A 22,070-nucleotide genomic window follows, 5' to 3' on the forward strand; every position below is an offset into this window, starting at 1 on the left:
ACCTAAATTCTTGTCAAAAAGAAATGTGCTAATGTCTAAAAAGCCATATATTTTACAGGAAAAAACTGCTAATGGGTATGGATTTTTTTTTTTAGAATAAGCAAATGTTCTGAAATTAGAGGTGATAGTTGTACAACTCTGTGAATATACAGTTAACCCTTGAACAACCTGGATTTGAACTGAATGAGTCCACTTATATATGGAATTTGTTTAATAAATAGGTGCTATAGTACTACGCTGTCCTTGATGCAGAACCAGGGATACAGAAGGCCAATTGTAAAGTTATACTTGGATTTTCAACTGGGGGGAACATGCAGCAACCCTAACCCCCACATTGTTCAAGGGTCAATTGCAGTACTAAAAAATATTGAATCATCCACTTTAAAAGTTAATTTATGTTATGTGAATTACATCTTAATACAGCTGTTTTGTTAAAAAAAAAAAGGAATTCTTGCCTAACTGAAAAAGATAAATGTGTTAATGTAAAACTACTAATTGAATAAAACTGTTATATCAAATTAGTAGCACAAAAATGACTCTTTGATTTAACCTCAAAATAAGAAGTAAAGATCTCTACTTTCCATTTTATAATACGCCAAAAGAATTTAAAAACATTGATTTTTTTTTTCAGATAGAGTCTTAGCACTGTGTCAAAAACACTGGTAGATATTCAAAGTATCACTTATATGATTAAAGAAATATACACATTCTCTGAAAGAGGTTGAGTATAAGGCTCCTCACTCACTTAAGATAAACGATTTCTTGTTGTTTAAATGCTGAAAAGGAACAGTGAAAGATGCAAGAGCCTAAAACAAGAACTAAGTGATTGAGGCTACCTGGAAGCTTTTTAGATGCTTAACAAAGACAACTGACTGTGTAGCTAATACAAGGGAGTACATTAGTAGAATATGCTTAAATATAGAACAAAATTGAAGGAGACCCTGGTTTGATTCCTAGGTCAGCTTCCTGACCTTGGAGAAGGGAAAGACTACAACTCCAGTTATAGATTCACTGCATGGAAAAATATTTTCCAGAATTATGAACTAATTAACAGCCTAGAATTCTTTTTTTTTTCATACTTATGAACTATATAATGAAGGACTGCAGGGTATTTTGCATAGCTTTCATTACTTTAAAATTGCTGCCTTCTAAAATTCTCTTGTTCTCACATTTTGTTGAGTAAACTGACTACTGATCAGTAGAGTCACCCAAGAAATAGCAATAGTTGGACATGACTGAATTTTTCCATATTGCCTTCTTTGTTATATTTATACTTGATTTTGAAGGATTGCTTATGCTTGTGTTGCTGCAAGCAATTAGTACCCAGTCATTATGTAACACATCAGTTTAGTTCAGTCGCTCAGTTGTGTCCGACTCTTTGGGACCCCATGAATCACAGCACGCCAGGCCTCCCTGTCCATCACTAACTCCCGGAGTTCACTCAAACTCATGTTCATTGAGTTGGAGATGCCATCCAGCCATCTCATCCTCTGTCGTCCCCTTCTCTTCCTACCCCCAATCCCTCCCAGCATGAGGGTCTTTTCAATGAGTCAACTCTTCACATGAGGTGGCCAAAGTATTGGAGTTTCAGCTTCAGCATCAGTCTTTCCAGTGAACACTCAGGACTGATCTTTAGGATGGACTGGTTGGATCTCCTTGCAGTCCAAGGGACTCTCTAGAGTCTTCTTCAACACCACACTTCAAAAGCATCAATTCTTCGGTGCTCAGCCCTCTTTATAGTCCAACTCTCACATCCATACATGACCACTGGAAAAACCATAGCCTTGAGTAGAAGGACTTTTGTTGTGTAACACATGATATTTATTATACAACAATGCCTGAGTTTTTACCAACTGTAAACCCCTGGAGTTAAGTATCTCCCTATTAATCCATTCATCTATACCATGGCTGTTTCTCTCCACACTCAGAAGATTCATAAGGCTATTTTCCTTTAGTGATTTCACTTTTTTACAGTGTGAAATGATGATGGTTGATAAAAGGAGACATTACATTTAAAAAATAATAATAAAGAACAGGAAAGCAAAGCTAAAAGAAACAGCAGCTCTAATTTATTTCTCTGTTAAGAGTCTCAGGTCTTCTTAAGTATTTTCCTGTTTTGGCTCTTCAAATCCATCCTAAGCGAAAATGAAGAGGTATGGTAGATGTTGTTATTACACATATGCACCGTTTCCAAAGACTCCAGTAGGGTAAAAACCAAAAGGAAGCAAAATGAAAAGAAGATAAAAAGGGAGAGCTTGGATCAATCCCTGGTTTGGGAAGATCCCCTGGAGAAGGGAATGGCAACCCAGTCAAGTATTCTTGCCTGTAGAATCCCATGGACAGAGGAGAGCCTGGTGGGCTACAGTCTACAGGGTCGCAAAGAGTTGGACACAACTGAGTGACTTTCACTCACTCACTCAAAACAAAATATTCTCATTTATCTGCAATAGATAAATTTCAGATTTACAAGAAGAAATAATTTATTTTCCTTTTCTACTGAAAAAGCACTGATGTAACAGATGGATGGATAAACTTAGGAATCTTTTTATATAACTAGCTATCAATACATACCTACTTCTCATATACATATTATATACAATAGATATGTCTATGCAACATACAGATATATGTATATAAATAGGCATATAGATACAGCAATACATATATACTTATTACTGTTTTATTGAGTCTATTTCCTATTTAAAAATAATCAGATTACTTGGTAAAGGAAATAAAAGATAGCCAATGAAAGTATTATGTTACAAATTTAAAATGGAATACACATAAATGAATTAAAAAATGCATGAATATGAAAATACATAAATATATACCTCTTTGTGAGTGTTAGTCTCTTAGCCATGTCCAACTCTTTGTGACTCCATGGACTGTAGCTCACCAGGCTCTTATGTTATGAAATTCTTTAGTCAAGAATACTGGAGTGGATTGCCATTCCCTTTCCCAGATACACCTTTTAAATGTATACATACTGCCTGGCACAGTGCTGAGTATATAGTACATAGCTGTTGACACAATATGACACTTGCTATGTTTAATACCTTCTTAACACCCATGTGTGACTCTTCCTGTATATTATTTTGAGTTCTAAAGATGTACAATTCTTACTGGATAGGTTAACTCCTTTTTGCCTTTAAAATGTCAAACAAAAAGGCCTGTTTCTTCTGGCCAAAGAACTTACAAAGGGAAAGCATAGCAGGGATTTAATGGGAATACACACACCCTAGCAGCAATGCTGTCACTGTGCCCAGAACATCAGCAACAGCAGAAACTGTGCTGGTGAACTCATCCCCTGCTCCAAACCTGGCAGCAGCAGATTGACACCTGTTTCACTACCAGCAGCACCTGTAGACCTGGTGTCTCCTGATGCTCCAGCACCAGCAGAAGATGACCCAAGACAGAAGTCTCCTGAAGAAGAGAAATATCTAAACCCAGCATCTCTCAGGCTTCTACTCTATGGCAGTTAGCCAGTTTTGGGTACTCCCAACCTTCCACTAAGTAGCAGACACTGCTGCCTCCGACCTCTATCCTAAGCAAAATTTGACCCAGGAAGTTTCTTCTCTTCCCCAGCAGCATAAGTAAAAAAGAGTGGTAAACTCATTATTACCAGATTTCTGAAACAGACTAGGGGAGACACCTACCACTACAAGATTTAGAATTCCTGAAAGATCACCTAATATCACACAGCCAAACAAAGAAGTGACTTCCATCACACAAGTTACCAACAGGAATCTAGCAGGAATTCAAGTGGAGTCAAAAGAATGATACAAACCAAGGTAATGTTGAAGGGCTGCGTGGCGGCACTGGAGTGGGTGGTGGTGGAGCAGGGCAAGAGGAGAAGGGGATGACAGAGGATGAGATGGTTGGATGGCATCACTGACTCAATGGATATGAATTTAAGTAAACTCTGGGACTTCTTGATGGACAGGAAAGCCTAGCATGCTGTAGTACATGAAGTCACAAAAAGTCTGACAAGACTGAGCTGAAACTATGGCCCCAGGTAAATAACAGGGAGGGAACACTGCTCTACCCATCAACAAAAAATACAGAAAATTGGATTAAAAATTTACTGAGCATGACCCCACCCTTCAGGACAAGAGCCAGTTTCCCCATCAGTCAGTCTCTCCCATCAGACAGCTTTCATAAGCTTCTTCTCCTTTTCCATCAGAGGGCAGACAGAATAAAAACCATAATGAAAAAAAACTAACCAATCTGATCACGTGCACCACAGCTTTGTCTAACTCAATGAGCCATATGAGCCATGTTGTGTAGGGCTACCCAAGATGGACGAGTCATGGTGAAGAGTTCTGACAAAACGTGGTCCACTGGAGAAGGGAATGGGAAACGACTTCAGTATTCTTGCCTTGAAAACCCCATGAACAACATGAAAAGGCAAAAAGAATGGACACTGAAAGATGAACTCCCCAGGTCATTAGGAGCCCAGTATGCTACTGGAGATCAGTGGAGAAATAACTTCAGAAAGAATGAAGGGATAGAGCCAAAGCAAAAACAACACCCAGTTGTGGATAGGACTGGTGATGGAAGTAAAGTCTGATGTTATAGAGAAATATTACATGGGAACCTGGAATGTTCAGCCCATGAATCAAGGCAAATTGGAAGTGGTCAAACAGGAGATGGCAAGAGTGAACGTCAACATTTTAGGAATCAGCAAACTAAAATGGACTGGAATGGGTGACTTTAACTCAGATGACCATTATATCTACTACTGTGGAAAAGAATCACTTAGAAGAAATGGAGTAGCCATCATGGTCAACAAGAGAGTCTGAAATGCCATACTTGGATGCAATCTCAAAAATGACAGAATGATCTCTGTTCGTTTCCAATGCAAATTATTCCATATCACAGTAATCCAAGTCTATGCCTCGAACAGTTATGCTGAAGAAGCTCAAGTTTTACGGTTCTATGAAGACCTGAAAGACCTTCTAGAACTAACACCGAGAAGAGATGTCCTTTTCATTGTAGGGGACTGGAATGCAAAAGTAAGAAGTCAAGAAACACCTGGAATAACAGGCAAATTTGGCCTTAGAGTACAGAATGAAGCAGGGCAAAGGCTAACAGAGTTTTGCCAAGAGAACGCACTGGTCATACCAAACACCTTCTTCCACCAACACAAGAGAAGACTCTACACATGGACATCATCAGATGGTCAACACCAAAATCAGATTGATTATATTCTTTGCAGCCAAAGATGGAGAAGCTCTATACAGTCCACAAAAAACAAGACCAGGAGCTGACTGTGGCTCTAATCACAAACTCCTTATTGCCAAATTCAGACTTAAATTGAAGAAAGTAGGGAAAAACACTAAGCCATTCAGATATGACCTAAATCAAATCCCTTACACTTATACAGTGCATGTGAGAAATAGATTCAAGGGATTATATCTGATAGAGTGCCTGAAGAACTATGGATGGAGGTTCGTGACATTGTACAGGAGACAGGGATTAAGACCATCTCCAAGAGAAAGAAATGCAAAAAAGGCAAAATGGTTGTCTGATGAGGCCTTACAAATAGTTTTGAAAAGAGAGGCAAAAGGCAAAGGAGAAAAGGAAACATATACTCATTTGAATGCAGAGTTCCAAAGAATACCAAGAAGAGGTAAGAAAGCCTTCCTCAGTGATCAATACAAAGAAATAGAGGAAAACAATAGAATGAGAAAGACTAGAAATCTCTTCAAGAAAATTAGAGATACCAAGGGAATATTTCATGCAAAGATGGGCTCCATAAAGGACAGAAACGGTATGGACCTAACAGGAGCAGAAGATATTAAGAAGAGGTGGCAAGAATACACAGAAGAATTGTACAAAAAAACATCTTCATGACCCAGATAATCATGATGATATAATCACTCACCTAAAGCCAGACATCCTGGAATGTGAAGTCAAGTAGGCTTTAGGAAGCACCACTATGAACAAAGCTACTGGAGATGATGGAATTCCAGTTGAGCTATTTCAAATCCTAAAAGATGATGCTGTGAAAGTATTGCACTCAGCACTATTTATAATAGCCAGGACATGGAAGCAACCTAGATGTCCATCAGCAGATGAATGGATAAAAAAGCTGTGGTACATATACACAATGGAGTATTACTCAGCCATTAAAAAGAATACATTTGAATCAGTTCTAAAGGGATGGATGAAACTGGAGCCGATTATACAGAGTGAAGTAAGTCAGAAAGAAAAACACTACTAATGCATATATATGGAATATAGAAAGATGGTAATGATAATCCTGTATGAGAGACAGCAAAAGAGACACAGATGTATAGAATAGTCTTTTGGACTCTGTGGGAGAGGGTGAGGGTGGGATGATTTGAGAGAATGGCATTGAAACATGTATAATATCATATGTGAAATGAATCGCCAGTCCAGGTTCAATGCATGATACAGGCTGCTTGGGGCTGGTGCACTGGGATGACCCAGAGGGATGGTGTGGGAAGGGAGGTGGGAGGGGGTTCAGGATGGGGAACACATGTACACCCATGGCAGATTCATGTTGATGTATGGCTAAACCAATACAATATTCTAAAGTAATTAGCCTCCAATTAAAATTAATAAATTTATATTAAAAAAGAAAGTGCTGCAATCAATAGGCCAGCAAATTTGGAAAACTCAGCAGTGGCCACAGGACTGGAAAAGGTCAGTTTTCATTCCAATCCCAAAGAAAGGCAATGCCAAAGAATGCTCAAACTATTGCACAACTACACTCATCTTACACACTAGTAAAGTAATGCTCAAAATTCTCCAAGCCAGGCTTCAGCAATACATGAACCACGAACTTCCAGATATTCAAGCTGGTTTTAGAAAAGGCAGAGGAACCAGAGATCAAATTGCCAACACCCGTTGGATCACTGAAAAAGCAAGAGAGTTCCAGAAAAAACATCTACTTATGCTTTATTGACTATGCCAAAGCCTTTGACTGTGTGGATCACACAACAAACTGGAAAATTCTTAAAGAGATGGGAATACCATACCAGCAGACCTGCTTCTTGAGAAATCTCTATTCAGGTTATGAAGCAACAGTTAGAACTGAACATTGAACAACAGACTGGTTCCAAATCAGGAAAGGAGTACGTCAAGGCTATAAACTGTCACTCTACTTATTTGACTTAAATGCAGAGTCCATCATGAGAAATACTGGGCTGGATGAAGCACAAGCTGGAATCAAGATTGCCAGGAGAAATATCAATAACCTCAGATATGCAGATGACACCACCCTTATGGCAGAAAACAAAGAGGAACTAAACAGCCTCTTGATGAAAGTGAAAGAGGAGAGTGAAAAAGCTGGCCAAAAACTCAACATTCAAAAAACTAAGATCATGGCATCCAGTCTCATCACTCCATGGCAAATAGATGGGGAAACAGTGACAGACTTTTTTCCTTGGGCTCCAAAATCACAGCAGATGGTGACTGCAGCCATGAAATTAAAAGACATTTGCTCCTTGGAAGGAAAGTTATGACCAACCTAGACAGCATATTAAAATGCAGAGACATTACTTTACCAACAATGGTCCATCTAGTCAAAGTTACAGTTTTTCCAGTAGTCATGTATGGATGTATGGAGTTGGACTATAAAGAAAACTGAGTGCCAAAGAATGGATGATTTTGAACAGTGCTGTTGGAGAAGACTCTTGAGAGTCCTTTGGACTGCAGGAAGACCCAACCAATCCATCCTAAAGGAAATCAGTCCCAAATATTCATTGAAAGGAGTGATGCTGAGGCTGAAACTCCAATACTTCGGCCACCTGATGCAAAGAACTGACTCCTTGGAAAAGACTCTGATGCTGGGAAAGATTGAAAGCAGGAGGAGAAGCGGATGGCAGAGGATGAGACAGTTTGATTGCATCACCGACTTGATGGACGTGAGTTTGAGCAAGCTTTTGGAGTTGGTGATGGACAGGGAGGCCTGGCGTGCTGCAGTCCATGGGGTTGCAAAACATCAGACAAGACTGAGCAACTGAATTAAACTGAATATTCATTATTTCTCTAATATATCAAACATCTAGGTTTCTTCAGGGATAGTTTCTGTTGATTGCTTTTGTTTCTTATGTATGACATATTCTTATTTCTTTGCAGTATTAAGCAAGTTTTTATGGAAAGCCAGGTATTTTTACTATTATAAAGCAACAACTCCTGTGGTGATAGTCTCTCTTCTACTCAAGCTCTGCTTTTGTTGCTTTTTGTTGTTTTATAACTTTTTGAACTAATTCTGTAAGTCTTTACTCTTGGTTGGCCATAGAAATCTTCTATTTATTAGCTTTCCAGTCAATTCCAGATAACTTCCTTAAGACTCCTGGAAGCAAAATCTCTTGGGTTTTGTGCAAAGGTTCTTTGTGCAACCTGAGCCACTCTTTTAACACTCAGCTGGGAAGTAACACCTCTGCCTTATTGTTCACTTCATGTTTGCACAGACCTTCAAGGTCAACCAGAGATGAGAGCTTAGAGTCTTCTCAAGTGTTTCCTAAGCATGTTCACAACCCTGGTCTTGTTATTGTCCTCTAGATTCTCAGAAATTAGTTAGAACTTTTAAAAGTCCTTATGTAATCTTTTCCCCCAACATTTCTTCCCAAGATTTTTGGTTACTCTGTTTTTCTCAGCTGTTATTCATCACTTTAAACATAGGTGATTCAAATATTTGTCTGCAAAAGTTTCAACAGACATCCCCATACAGTGATTGAGCACTGTATCAGTTCTGACTTGGGCAAAGTAACACTAATATTTTCATATGGTCTTTCAGGGAACCACCAGCCAAATCAAATAAAAACAAATCTTTGAGACTAAGTTCCATTTTTCTCCCTCCAGTAATGTGATTGTGTGTTACTATCAATTATACTTATGCAGAGTGTAGGATCAGACTAGAATGAATTAAAACTCTTTAAAGCTCACTGTTCTTACTGATAGTCATTTTTCTTAAATGGATCACTACAAGGTTTTGGTTAACATCTGAAACAGTTAATTCTGTTTGCCTTTTTTTTCCCCATTACTTTTAAGGATAGGCAGATTTTCAGAGTTCCTTATAGTACCATTTTCTCCAAAATATCCTTATAAAATGCATTGTTTATAGAAATGGAAGACTGACTAGCAGGTGTTAAGGTACGATAGAGGAAAGGATGTATGTGTATGTGTTTGGTTATTAAAGGGCAACATCAGGGATCCTTGTATTCATGGAAACATTCTGTATTCATTGTGGTTGTAAGCAAAAAAAGAAAACCCTACATAATTCTAAATATGAATGCACATTAATAAGTAATAGTAAAGACAGAAAATATGAACAAGTCAGATGAATTTTATTTAAGTCAATATAGTAGTTGTGATATTGTACTATAGTTTTGCAAGATGTTATCACTAAGGGGAAGTGGGTAATATGTGTTTCTGTTTTATGGTGTCTATGTTTTATTTCTTACAACTGTGTGAGAATATACAATTATCTAAAAATTCTTAAAAGTTTAAGTAAAAAGCTAATGAGAGGACTGAGCTGCAGGAAAGATAGACCAAAAAAAAGATAGTTTTCTGAGGAAAGTAGTTTCCATGTTTTTTGGGAATGGTTAAGTAAGTACACTTGCTGGATCTATGCTGTCCAGTACTTCGACTTCTGAATACATTCAATGGATGATTTTATAAGGGAGAGACTGAAAATATATCAATGATGAACTCTTTCTTGGTGTGTGATCATTCATTCACTTCACATAAAACTTTGAATAAAAAATATATGGGAAGAAAAGCAAAAAATAAAGAGAAAAAGAAAAGGATAGCTATTACCAAAATTTTGTGAGGCAAAAATACTAAATTGGTCAAAACAGAGAACAAGCACTGAAATAATTTAATGGGTTGCTTTAGTAATGTATTTTAAGTTCCTTTAAATATTTTTGACTTATTGTTGGCTCTTTCCAATTAAGATTTTGTCTTCAGTATTAGGATTTGTCCTTATGTCTCAAGTGAAGAGTCTTACATACCCTGTCGACAATGATCTTAGTCCTGTGGTTTCTGCTTATAGCTTTACTATTATTTTATTGGATAATTTCTACTAGTCATTTCAATTGTTCTTGCAAATTTCTTTGGAAGTATGCTTTTATTAGTTTGAAAGTTTTCTATCCCTTGCTGTGTGAAAATGACTCTTGCTGTGATTAAATGAGGAGCAAAATGTCACTCACGGCAGGTCTGGTGGCATTCAGTACCCTTTCATGCAGAGTAAATGGGACTGGTGGGCTATCTACTGAACATTATTCCTGGACTCCTCAGAAAGAAGCAAACTGTGTGAACTCTACACAGATGGGCTCTTATGCCTTTTCAGAGAAGAAAGAGAATTACTTTTCCTTTGGTTGACAAAGTTGAATAGTTCCAAATTATTAACATTAGTCACTTTTACAGCTGTCCTAGTTTCTTCTGTGTGTACTCAAGCACAAATATTTCTTTCTTATGTTTGTCCTGTTATACCTTATGCTGAACCACAGCAACCAGAAAATTGACAGGAAGACTTGTAAGAGAAGGACAAGACCAGGAATGGTCTCATGGGATAAGAATTTATTTTTCTCTTTTTCTCACACACACACACAAGCTTGTGTACATGTTCATTACTTTCTGTGTGTGTTAGTGTGTGTGTATGTGTCTGCCAGTATAGTGCTATATATGATTGGATGTTTAGTAGTGGTACTTTTTATTTTTGCTATCAAACAGGAGGCTTTTTAAATATAAATTTATTTATTTTAATTGGAGGCTAATTACTTTAGAATATTGTATTGGTTTTGCCATACATTGACATGAATCCACCACAGGTGTACATGTGTTCCCCATTCTGAACCCCCCTCCCACCTCCCTTCGCATCCCATCCCTCAGGGTCATCCCAGTGCACCAGCCCCAAGCACCCTGCATCATGCATTGAACCTGGACTGGCGATTCATTTCACATATGATATTATACATGTCTCAATGCCATTCTCCGAAACCATCCCACCCTCACCCTCTCCCACAGAGTCCAAAAGACTATTCTATACATCTGTGTCTCTTTTGCTGTCTCATATACAGGGATATCATTACCATCTTTCTAAATTCCATATATATACATTAGCATACTATCTTTCTGGCTTATTTAACTCTGTGTAACAGGCTCCAGTCTCATCCATCTTATTAGAACTAATTAAAATGTATTTTTAATGGCTGAGTAATAGTCCATTGTGTATATGTATCACAGCTTTCTTATCCATTCGTCTGCTGATGGACATCTAGGTTGCTTCCATGTCCTGGCTATTATAAATAGTGCTGCAATGAACATTGGGGTACACGTGTTTCTTTCAATTCTGGTTTCCTCAGTGTGTATGCCCAGAAGTGGGATTCCTGGGTCATATGGCAGATCTATTTCCAGTTTTTTAAGGAATCTAGACACTGTTCTACAGGGTGGCTGTACTCGTTTGCATTCCCACCAACAGTGTAAGAGGGTTCCCTTTTTTCCACACCCTCTCCAGCATTTATTGCTTGTAAAATTTTGGATACCCGCGATTCTGACTAGCGTGAAATGGTACCTCATTGTGGTTTTGATTTGCATTCCTGATAATGAGTGATGCTGAGCATCTTTTCATGTGTTTGTTAGCCATCTGTATGTCTTCTTTGGGGAAATGTCTGTTTAGTTCTTTGGCCCATTTTTTGATTGGGTCATTTATTTTTCTGGAATTGAGCTGCAGGAGTTGCTTGTATACTTTTTAGATTAATTCTTTGTCCATTGCTTCATTTGCTATTATTTTCTCCCATTTTGAAGACTGTCTTTTCACCTTGCTTATAGTTTCCTTTGTTGTACAGAAGCTTTTAATTTTAATTAGGCTCCATTTGTTTATTTTTGCTTTTATTTCCAATACTCTGGGAGGTGGGTCATAGAGGATCCTGTTGTGATTTATGTCAGAGAGTGTTTTGCCTATGTTTTCCTCTCAGAGTTTTGTAGTTTCTGGTCTTTAATAGTTTAATAGTTTAGATCTTTAATCCATTTTGAGTTTATGTTTGTGTATGGTGTTAGAAAATGTTCTAGTTTCATTCTTTTACAAGTGGCTGACCAGTTTTCCCTGCACCACTTGTTAAAGAGAATGTCTTTTCTCCATTTTATATTCTTGCCTTCTTTGTCAAAGATAAGGTGTCCATAGGTGTGTGGATTTATCTCTGGGCTTTCTATTTTGTTCCATTGATCTACATTTCTGTCTTTGTGCCAGTACCATACTGTCTTGATGACTGTGGCTTTGTAGTAGAGCCTGAAATCAGGCAGGTTAATCAACCTCCAGTTCCATTCTTCTTTCTCAAGATTGCTTTGGCAATTCGAGTTTTTCTGTATTTACATACAAATTGTGAAATTATTTGTTCTTGTTCTGTGAAAAATACTGTTGGTAGCTTGATAGGAATTGCATTGAATCTATAGATTGCTTTGGGTAGTATACTCTTTTTCACTATATTGATTCTTCCAATCCATGAACACGGTATATTTCTCCATCTATTTGTGTCCTCTTTGATTTCTTTCACCAGTGTTTTATAGTTTGGTATATATAAGTCTTTTGTTTCTTTAGGCAGATATATTCCTAAGTATTTTGTTATTTTGTTGCAATGGTGAATGGAATTGTTTCCTTAATTTCTGTTTGTGTCTTCTCATTGTTAGTGTATAGAAATGCAAGGGATTTCTGTGTGTTGATTTTATATCCTGAAACTTTACTATATTCATTGATTAGCTCTAGTAATTTTCTGGTGGAGTCTTTAGGGCTTTCTATGTAGAGGATCATGTCATCTGCAAACAGTGAGAGTTTTACTTCTTCTTTTCCAAAATGGATTCATTTTATTTCTTTTTCTGCTCTCATTGCTTTAGCCAAAGCTTTCAAAACTATGTTGAACAGTTTTGGAGTGAGAGTGGGCATCCCTGTCTTGCTCCTGACTTAAGGGGAAATGCTTTTAATTTTTCACCATTGAGGATAATGTTTGCTGTGTGTTTGTCATATATAGCTTTTATTATGTTGAGTTATGTTCCTTCTTCTATTCCTGCTTTCTGGAGGCTTTTTATCATAAATGGATTTTGAATTCTGTTAAAGGCTTTCTCTGCATCTACTGAGATAAATCATATGGTTTTTATTTTTCAATTTGTTAGTGTGGTGTATTATGTTGATTGATTTGCAGATATTGAAGAATTCTTGCATCCCTGGGAAAATGCCCACTTCGTCATGATGTATGATTTTTTTAATATGTTATTGGATTCTGTTTGCCAGAATTTTGTTAAGGATTTTTGCATCTATGTTCATCAGTGATATTGGCCTGTAGTTTTCTTTTTTTGTAGTAGTGGTGCTTTTAAAAAAATCAAACCGTGAAAGAGAAAAGTGGAAAAACTAATTCACTGTCACATCAAATGTTAAACGATGACTAATGACTATAGGGTCATACCTAATTACCAAGTCCAAGTTTTATCCACCATGTTATGATACATTCTATCACAACAAATCCAAGTGATAGTTGAGGAAATCCATACAGTCTTGGGCACATTTTAAAACCAAAACCAAGTGAAATATTCAAACAATATATTTGGATAAAGAGATAATACGATTTATCAATCAACTACTGCTTCAGATTTATTAACATTCATGTTTATCTAATTCTTAACAAGATTTTCAAAATAGTCATATCAGCTGAATGGTCTAAAATTATTTCCAATTTTACAAAATTGTCTTTTCTAAAGTAAAAAAAAAAAAATTAGCTAAGAATTTAATCAAAACAAAATATGTAAAACACATTACTCAAGAGGCTACAAGCTAAAAACTAATAGGTTTAAGAAGGGTTAAATATATTAATAAATGACAGTCTTTTTTTTTTTCTTTTTAAGAAATATTTTAAATTTATTTGGCTGCACTGGGTCTTAGTTGTGGCATGTGGGATCAAGTTCCCTGACCAGGGACTGAACCCTGGCCCCCTGCATTAGGAGCTAGAGTCTTAGCCACTGGACTACCAGTGAAGTACTTGATCAAAGTACTACCCATTGATTGGTAGGAAAGAAAAATGGTCTGATGGTTAGGAAAGAAAAATATCTGTTGTTTATTCTTGATATTTGAATATAATGTCATAACTGGCAACTGAATAGTTATTCATTATCCATGTTATGGGATAAAAGTTAGGAATAAAGAGGTGTATGTTGGTGAAGTAATTTTTTGTAGCAGATTGAACTATCATTCAATATCATTTCTTCCATGCTTGTTCTTGCCATGTATTCTCTGCCCTATTGAGTTTGGTCATGGCCATGCAACTATTGCTGTATGTGAACAGAAGCTTTAAAACCAACTGTGGCGTGTGGCATTCTTGCTTTTAATCATTAAAAGATATTGCCCTCAATCATTAGAATACTATGTCCAAGATAATGGATACTTTAGTGCAGATTTCTGAATGGCAAGAAATGCAGAGACATGTGTTGCCAAACCTAACTAAGCCCAGCACATAAGGCCCAGTAAAGTCTAATAAGGCCAACATATGCTAACAAAACTCAAGGGAGCACAACAGATTAACAAGGTACCTTAAACCCTAAAGTAACGTAAATAAGAAATGCATATTTGTTTTTTTTTAAGCCCTGAATAACAAGGGGCTGTTTGTTAAACCAAGCAACCCAGAGAAAACATGTAACAATAGCTGGACTAGGGCTTGTAGGGTCAATTCAATCAGGCCGGTTCACTGATAACAATCAATTGTTATATTACAGATCATCAAAATGGAAGAAAATCCAAAACTGATATGTTCATAAACAATTTTGTCAGGCCACACTTAGATAACTACTAGAGAATTAATGAGTGACAGCACTCTGTCCCATTCTTGTAATGGCCAAAGAGTAATCAATAAACTTGATTACAAAAAAATTGATAGAATAAGAAAAATATAGTTCATGTGCCGAGCCTATATTTGCTCTTAACTGTGAACTGTAGATTAGGACACATGCAATACACAAGACACACTGCTCTTAAGGAGTTAGAAACCAAGTTAACTTCATTTCTAAAGAAGGTTGATACTTAAAGTCTAAAAGAGATGATGATCATCACTATAATGTTAGATACAATTTCTCAAGATTGATTATTCAAATATTCACAATTCCTAAAATTATTTATCTTACAATAGGCACTCAGTGTTTATGAAAAATACATTCTTGGCATCTTTTATTTCTAAACAATATGAAGTTATTACAACTTTAATCTCTTTTCTTACATTTTTATACATGCCATGCAGAATGTCCAGAAACCATTCTAAATAAACAGCATTAGGAATCACAAACATTGGGGAAAACAAACAAACAAACAAAAAGGCAAGAAAACTACAGTGATAATGAAAAGGTCAGTGTTTGGAAAGGCTGCTATATAATAGGTGAATGGAAACTTGGCAACTGACTATGCCCAGAATCACAATGCTAATCTCTTATCAGTGTGTAGTGTTCAGGACTTTTAAAGTTAGAGATGAATGCACTCTCAGCTAGCAGTAGAAAGCTTATCAGGTGATCTAAAATCCATCAGTGCCATGTAACAATAACCTTTATTTTGGTATTTACTTTTAAAATCTGTCCCACACTGCTTCCCATTGCTGGCTTTGCATTTACTTACAAATCCAACAGAGACTGTATCCAAAGCTGACTGTTACAGATAATTCTGCTTAAATGGATAGCCATAGATTGAGAGACTTTCAACTCCTATTATTTGTACTGGCCCACATACTGATGAACCTCTATTTCAAAAGAATATTAAGAAATGTATATGTCTAAGACAAATAAGTGGGAAAATCCAAACCGAATCACAGAATCACACAAAGTCAAAGATTGATCTTATAACTCAGGTGTCTCACTCATCCATTCATATACAAAATAATTAAGAGAGCCTACTGAGTACTAGTCATTGTTTTAGATGAAAGGAATACAGAGGTTAAGAAGACAAACAAGGCCATGTTTCCATGCAATACCTTTCTAGTTGAAGAGACAGACACAAAAAGCAAACTAACTAACTGGCTGACAGTTGATAGCTATAAGATACAGTAAACAAATCATGATGACTTAGGCAGTGAGTATGCTACCTAAAGACCAAGAAAGTACTTAAATGTCTGGTCTCCAGTTCATCATGAGAGGAGTTTGGAAGTTATCACTCCATGCTATCCAACAAATAAAAAGCTGAAAAACTGAAAACCAACAACTCTTTTCAGATCTAAGAACATCATGACTTTTCAAGCAGATATCCATAAGCAAAAACATAAATAAGAACCAGTACTAGGGTAGGAAAACTCAAACTATAGTTTGAAAATGGCTAGAGGTTCATTGTAAACAAATCTGAGAGTCAAAAACTCTTAAGAGCTGCCAGTCTTAGGGGGGCATTCCCACACTTTTGCATTTTACTGCCAGGGACTCTCCTAGATTCTCACAGTTACGATGAGAGAAAAATTTCTTCATGATTCTGGGGGGCAGAGGAGAAAATACATTTTTAGAAACATACCAAAGCATTCTTTTCTCTTAAAAAAGCCTACCCTCAAAAGAGAAACTATTTTAGTAGAGTCCAACCCATTGGAGTTTTATCAAAGCCTAACTGTGACTTCCCTGGTGGTCCAGTGGTTGAGACTCCACACTTCCAATGTAGGGGGCACAGGTTCGATCCCTGGCCAGGGAAGTTCTGCATGCTGTACAGTGTAGCTCCCCAAAAGAAAAAGACAGTAACAACAACAACAACAAAAGGTGTAACTGACCTGGGGGAATGGAGATATCCAACTCCAGCATCTTGCTTTCCAAGGGGGGAAAAGAAATAATGTAAGCTCCCTAATCCAGCCCACTGAACTGCCTAAAGAGGTGGGAGAATAGAAACACTTTTGAACTACACAGTCCATGAGCACAAGCTTACTAAAAGACAGAGAGATAATCACAGGACTATAGAACACTTTCTTTCTCCCTGCACCTCACCAGCATTATTACTGAAAGTTCATTTACAATTGTTTAAATACAAATTTACTTGAGGCTAATTAGTTTATAATACTATATTGGTTTTGCCACACATTGACATGAATCCACCACAGGTATACATGTGTTCCCCATCCTGAAGCTCCCTCCCACCTCCTGCCCCATACCATCCCTCTGGGTCATCCCAGTCCACCAGCCCCGAGCATCCTGTATCATGCATCGAACCTGCACTGGTGATTTGTTTTACATATGATAATATACATGTCTCAATACCATTCTCCCAAATCATCCCACCCTGGCCCTCTCCGACAGAGTTCAAAAGGCTGTTCTATATATCTGTGTCTCTTTTGCTGTCTCGCATACAGAGTTATCGTTACCATCTTTCTAAATTCCATATATATGTATTAGTATACTGTATTGGTGTTTTTCTTTCTGGCTTATTTCACTCTGTATAATAGGCTCCAATCTCATCCCCCTCATTAGAACTGATTCAAATGTATTCTTTCTAGTGGCTGAGTAATACTCCATCATGTATGTGTACCATAGCCTTCTTATCCATTCGTCTGCTGATGGACATCTAGGTTCCTTCCATGTCCTGGCTATTTTAAACAGTGCTGTGATGAACACTGGGGTACATGTGTCTCTTTCAATTCTGGTTTCCTCAGTGTGTATGCCCAGAAGTGGGATTGCTGGGTCATGTGGCAGTTCTATTTCCAGTTTTTTAAGGAATTTCCACACTGTTCTCCAGAGTGCCTGTAGTAGTTTGCATTCCCACCAACAGTGTAAGAGGGTTCCCTTTTCTCCATACCCTATAAAGCATTTATTGCTTGTAGACTGTTGGATATCAGCCATTCTGACTGGTGTGACATGGTACCTCATTGTGGTTTTGATTTGCATTTCTCTGATAATGAGTGATGTTGAGCATCTTTTCATGTGTTTGTTAGCCATCTGTATGTCTTCTTCGGAGAAATGTCTGTTTAGTTCTTTGGCCCATTTTTTTTTAATGTACTACACAATGTCCAGCTTTCTATAAACAACTACATACTAGAAGGCAAAAAACACAGTTTTAAGAGACAAAGCAAGCATCAAGACCACAAACAAATATGAAAAGAATGTTGGAAATATCAGAGAAGCAATATAAGATAACTATAATTAATATGCAAAGGTCTCTAATAGAAAAACTTGACAACAAACAACAATAATTGAGTAATGTAAACAGGAAGATGGAAACTCTAAGAAAGGATCAAATGCTAACACTATAACAAAAATGAACAGTATCTGTGATACATTTATGATATTTATGGACACACTTGTAAGAAGACTCACAGAACCTTATGTCAGCAGAATCTTAACAGAAAATAAAAAAAAATTGACTGAAAAAATGGAACAGAATATCCAAGAACTGTAGGAAAACTATGAAAGTTAAAATATATGGGTAATAACCTGAAAGAGAAGAGAGAAAGGAACAGAAGAAATATTTGAAGATAGAAGAAATATTTGAAGTAATAGTGCTGATAATTTTCCCAAATTAATGTCAGTAAACAAACCATAGATCCAGGATGCTAAAAGAACACCAAACAAGAGAACTGCTTAAATAAATTACATCTAGGCATATCCACAGAGTACATCATGAGAAATGCTGGGCTGGAAGAAACACAAGCTGGAATCAAGATTGCTGGGAAAAATATAAATAACCTCAGATATGCAGATGACACCACCATTATGGCAGAAAGTGAAGAGGAACTAAAAAGCCTCTTGATGAAAGTGAAAGAGGAGAGTGAAGAAGTTGGCTTAAAGCTCAGCACTCAGAAAACAAAGATCATGGCATCTGGTCCCATGATTTCATGGGAAATGGATGGGGAAACAGTGGAAACAGTGGCAGACTTTATTTTGGGGGGCTCCAAAATCACTGCAGATGGTGACTGCAGCCATGAAATAAAAAGACGCTTACTCCTTGGAAGAAAAGTTATGACTAACCTAGACAGTATATTGAAAAGCAGAGACACTACTTTGCCAACAAAGGTCCGTCTAAGTCAAGGCTATGGTTTTTCCAGTAGTCATGTATGGATGTGAGAGTTAAACTGTGAAGAAAGCTGAGCGCCGAAGAATTGCTGCTTTTGAACTGTGGTGTTGGAGAAGACTCCTGAGAGTCCCTTGGACTGCAAGGAGATCCAACCAGTCCATTCTAAAGGAGATCAGCCCTGGGTATTTTTGGAGGGAATGATGCTAAAGCTGAAGCTCAAGTACTTTGGCCAGCTCATGTGAAGAGTTGACTCATTGGAAAAGACTCTGATGCTGGGAGGGATTGGGGGCAGGAGGAGAAGGGGACGACAGAGGATGAGATGGCTGGATGGCATCACCAACTCAATGGAAGTGAGTCTGAGTGAATTTCGGGAGTTGGTGATGGACAGGGCGGCCTGGCGTGCTGCAATTCATGGGGTTACAAAGAGTCGGACATGACTGAACAACTGAACTGAACTGAGGCCTATCCATGATATTCAGAACTTCAGAAAATCAATAATAATAAATTTTAAAAAAACTCTTGAAAAAAACTGGGGTGGGAGCAAGGAGGAGTCCTTACCTAGAAGGACAAACATAAGAATTATATCTCATTTCTCTTTGGGAATCATGCAAGCAAAAGAATGGAGTGAATATTTGATGTTAAAAAAAAAAAAAACAAGTCAGAATGCTATATCCTGCAAAATTATCTTTCAAAGGTGAAGATGAAGGAAGAATAAAGACATTTTCAGACAAATAAATAATTAAGAAAATTCAGTGCAGTATATTTGTCTGACAAGTGATGTTAAAAGAATTTTCTCGGAGAAAAAGAAAATAACATGAGTCAGAAACTTGGATCTACATAAAAATAGAGCACTAGAGAAAGTGAAGATAAGTAAACTGTTTCATTTTTCTTATTCTTAGTTAATCTGAGACAACAGTGGTTTCAAGATAATAATGGGGGGATTTCCTGGAAGTCCAATGGTTAGGATCCTACACTTCCACTGCAGGAGGCATAGGTTAGATCCCTGATCCAATAATGGTGATCCTGCATGTTTCATGGCCAAAAAAAATAAAGGAATAATAGCAACAATGAACTTATTGATTATAAATTATATATAATTAAGTGAAATACAACAATAGTATAAGGGATGGAAGGAAGAAATAAAGAATATGGTACTTGCACTACCTATTAAGCAGTATATTTGAATTTTGAAATGGAATAGTCATAAATGTACAGTTCAAATTTTGCACTATAAAAAAGTACAGTTAATATAAAAGAGAGAAAACGGAATTGTTCAAAGTACTAAATTAAAACCACAAAAGACAGAATGAGTAAAGACAAAATAAGAACAAAGAAAAGATCAACAATAGAAAACAGTAACATATGTTAAGAATTTAATCCAACTACATCAGTAATCACTTTAAATGTCAATGGTCTAATGCACCAATTACAAAAAGAGTTTGTCAAAGTGGATTAGAAAACAAGGCTCAACTATATGTTGTCTCCAAGAAACTAACTTTAAATACAGACACATACATTAAAAATAAAAGGATGGAGAAAGATATATTGAATAGTAAGATACACTAATCAAAGGAAAGTTATAGTATCCATATTAATTTCAAAAAGAGTCTCTTCAGAGCAAAAGAAATTATCAGGAATAAAGAATGACATTACTTAATGTTAAAGGATCAATTCTTCAGGAAGACCTAAAAATTTTTGATGTGTGTATCTACCTAAAAACAGCATCAGATGATATGAGGCAAAAACTGCTAGAACTGCAAGGAGAAATAGATGAAGTCACTCTTTTAATTGGAAACTTCAATACTTCTCTATCAGTAATGTACAGGTCTACCAGACAGAAAATCAGTAAGAACACAGTTGAACTGAACAGCGGTATCAGTTAACCAGATATAATCAACATAGACTATTTCATCCAATGACAGTAGAATGCACATCCTTCTCAAGATCACATGGAACATTCACTATGATAGACCACATTCTGGGTTATAAAACATAGCTTACCATATTTAAAGGCCTAAAAGTCATACAACATACCCTCTCAGGCAAAAACTGGAATTAAATTCAAAATGGAAACCACAAAGGTAACTGGAGAATCTCAAAATACTTGGAAATTAACCAACACAATTCTAAGTAACACATGGATCACAGAATAAAGAGAAATGTAAAAATTTGATCTAGACAACATAAAGCAGAGACGTTACTTTGCCAGCAAAAGTCCGTCTAGTCAAGGCTATGGATTTTCCAGTAGTCATGTATGGATGTGAGAGTTGGACTATAAAGAAAGCTGAGCGCCAAAGAACTGATGCTTTTAAACTTGTTAGAGAGACTTCTGAGAGTCCCGTGGACTGTAGGATGATCCAACCTGTCCATCCTAAATGAGATCAGTCCTGAGTGTTCACTGCAAGGACTGATGTTGAAGCTGAAACTCCAATACCTTGGCCACCTGATGCGAAGAACTGACTCATTTGAAAAGACCCTGATTCTGGGAGAGATTGAAGGCAGGAGAAGAAAGGGACAACAGAGGATGACATGGTTGGATGGCATCACCGACTTGATGGACATGAGTTTGGGTAAACTCCGGAGTTGGTGATGGACAGAGAGGCCTGGCGTGCTGCAGTCCATGGGGTCACAAAAAGTCAGACACGACTGAGCCAATGAACTGAAGAAAAATGAAAACATAACTCATCAAAATTTGTGTGAGGCAATGCTTAGAGGGGAATTCATAGAATTGGCTGTGCATATTACAAAACAAGAATGAGCTAAAAACCAATAATCTGAGTTTCACCTTTAGGAAACCAGGCCAAGAAGAACAAATTATATCCAAAGTAAGGAGAAGAAAAGATTCAGTTCATAAATTAGTGAAATGTAAAACAGGAAGTCAATAGAGAAAATAAAAATAAGAGTTGACTCTCTGGAAAGATCAATGAAATTCATTCAACTCTAGCCAGGTTAACTACAAAAATAGAAGTACTATCAGAAATGAAAGGGAAGACTTCACTAAAAACTTCATGGGCATTGAAAAGACATACAGGAATATAATCAATAATGCTATGGCCACAAATTTGATAATCTATTTAAATGGACCAATTCCTTTAAAGAT

At 36.9% G+C, this 22,070-nt stretch overlaps 1 non-coding gene across 1 annotated transcript; it reads left to right on the forward strand.

The window, feature by feature from the left end:
* Positions 1-16,590: 16,590 nt before the first annotated feature.
* Positions 16,591-16,663, forward strand: TRNAG-UCC (transfer RNA glycine (anticodon UCC)). The gene has a single exon. It is a non-coding gene; the product is annotated as a tRNA-Gly (tRNA).
* Positions 16,664-22,070: the final 5,407 nt, after the last annotated feature.

This window comes from Ovis canadensis, chromosome X (genome assembly GCF_042477335.2).
Source record: "Ovis canadensis isolate MfBH-ARS-UI-01 breed Bighorn chromosome X, ARS-UI_OviCan_v2, whole genome shotgun sequence".
In the NCBI taxonomy this organism is placed as follows: domain Eukaryota; kingdom Metazoa; phylum Chordata; class Mammalia; order Artiodactyla; family Bovidae; genus Ovis; species Ovis canadensis.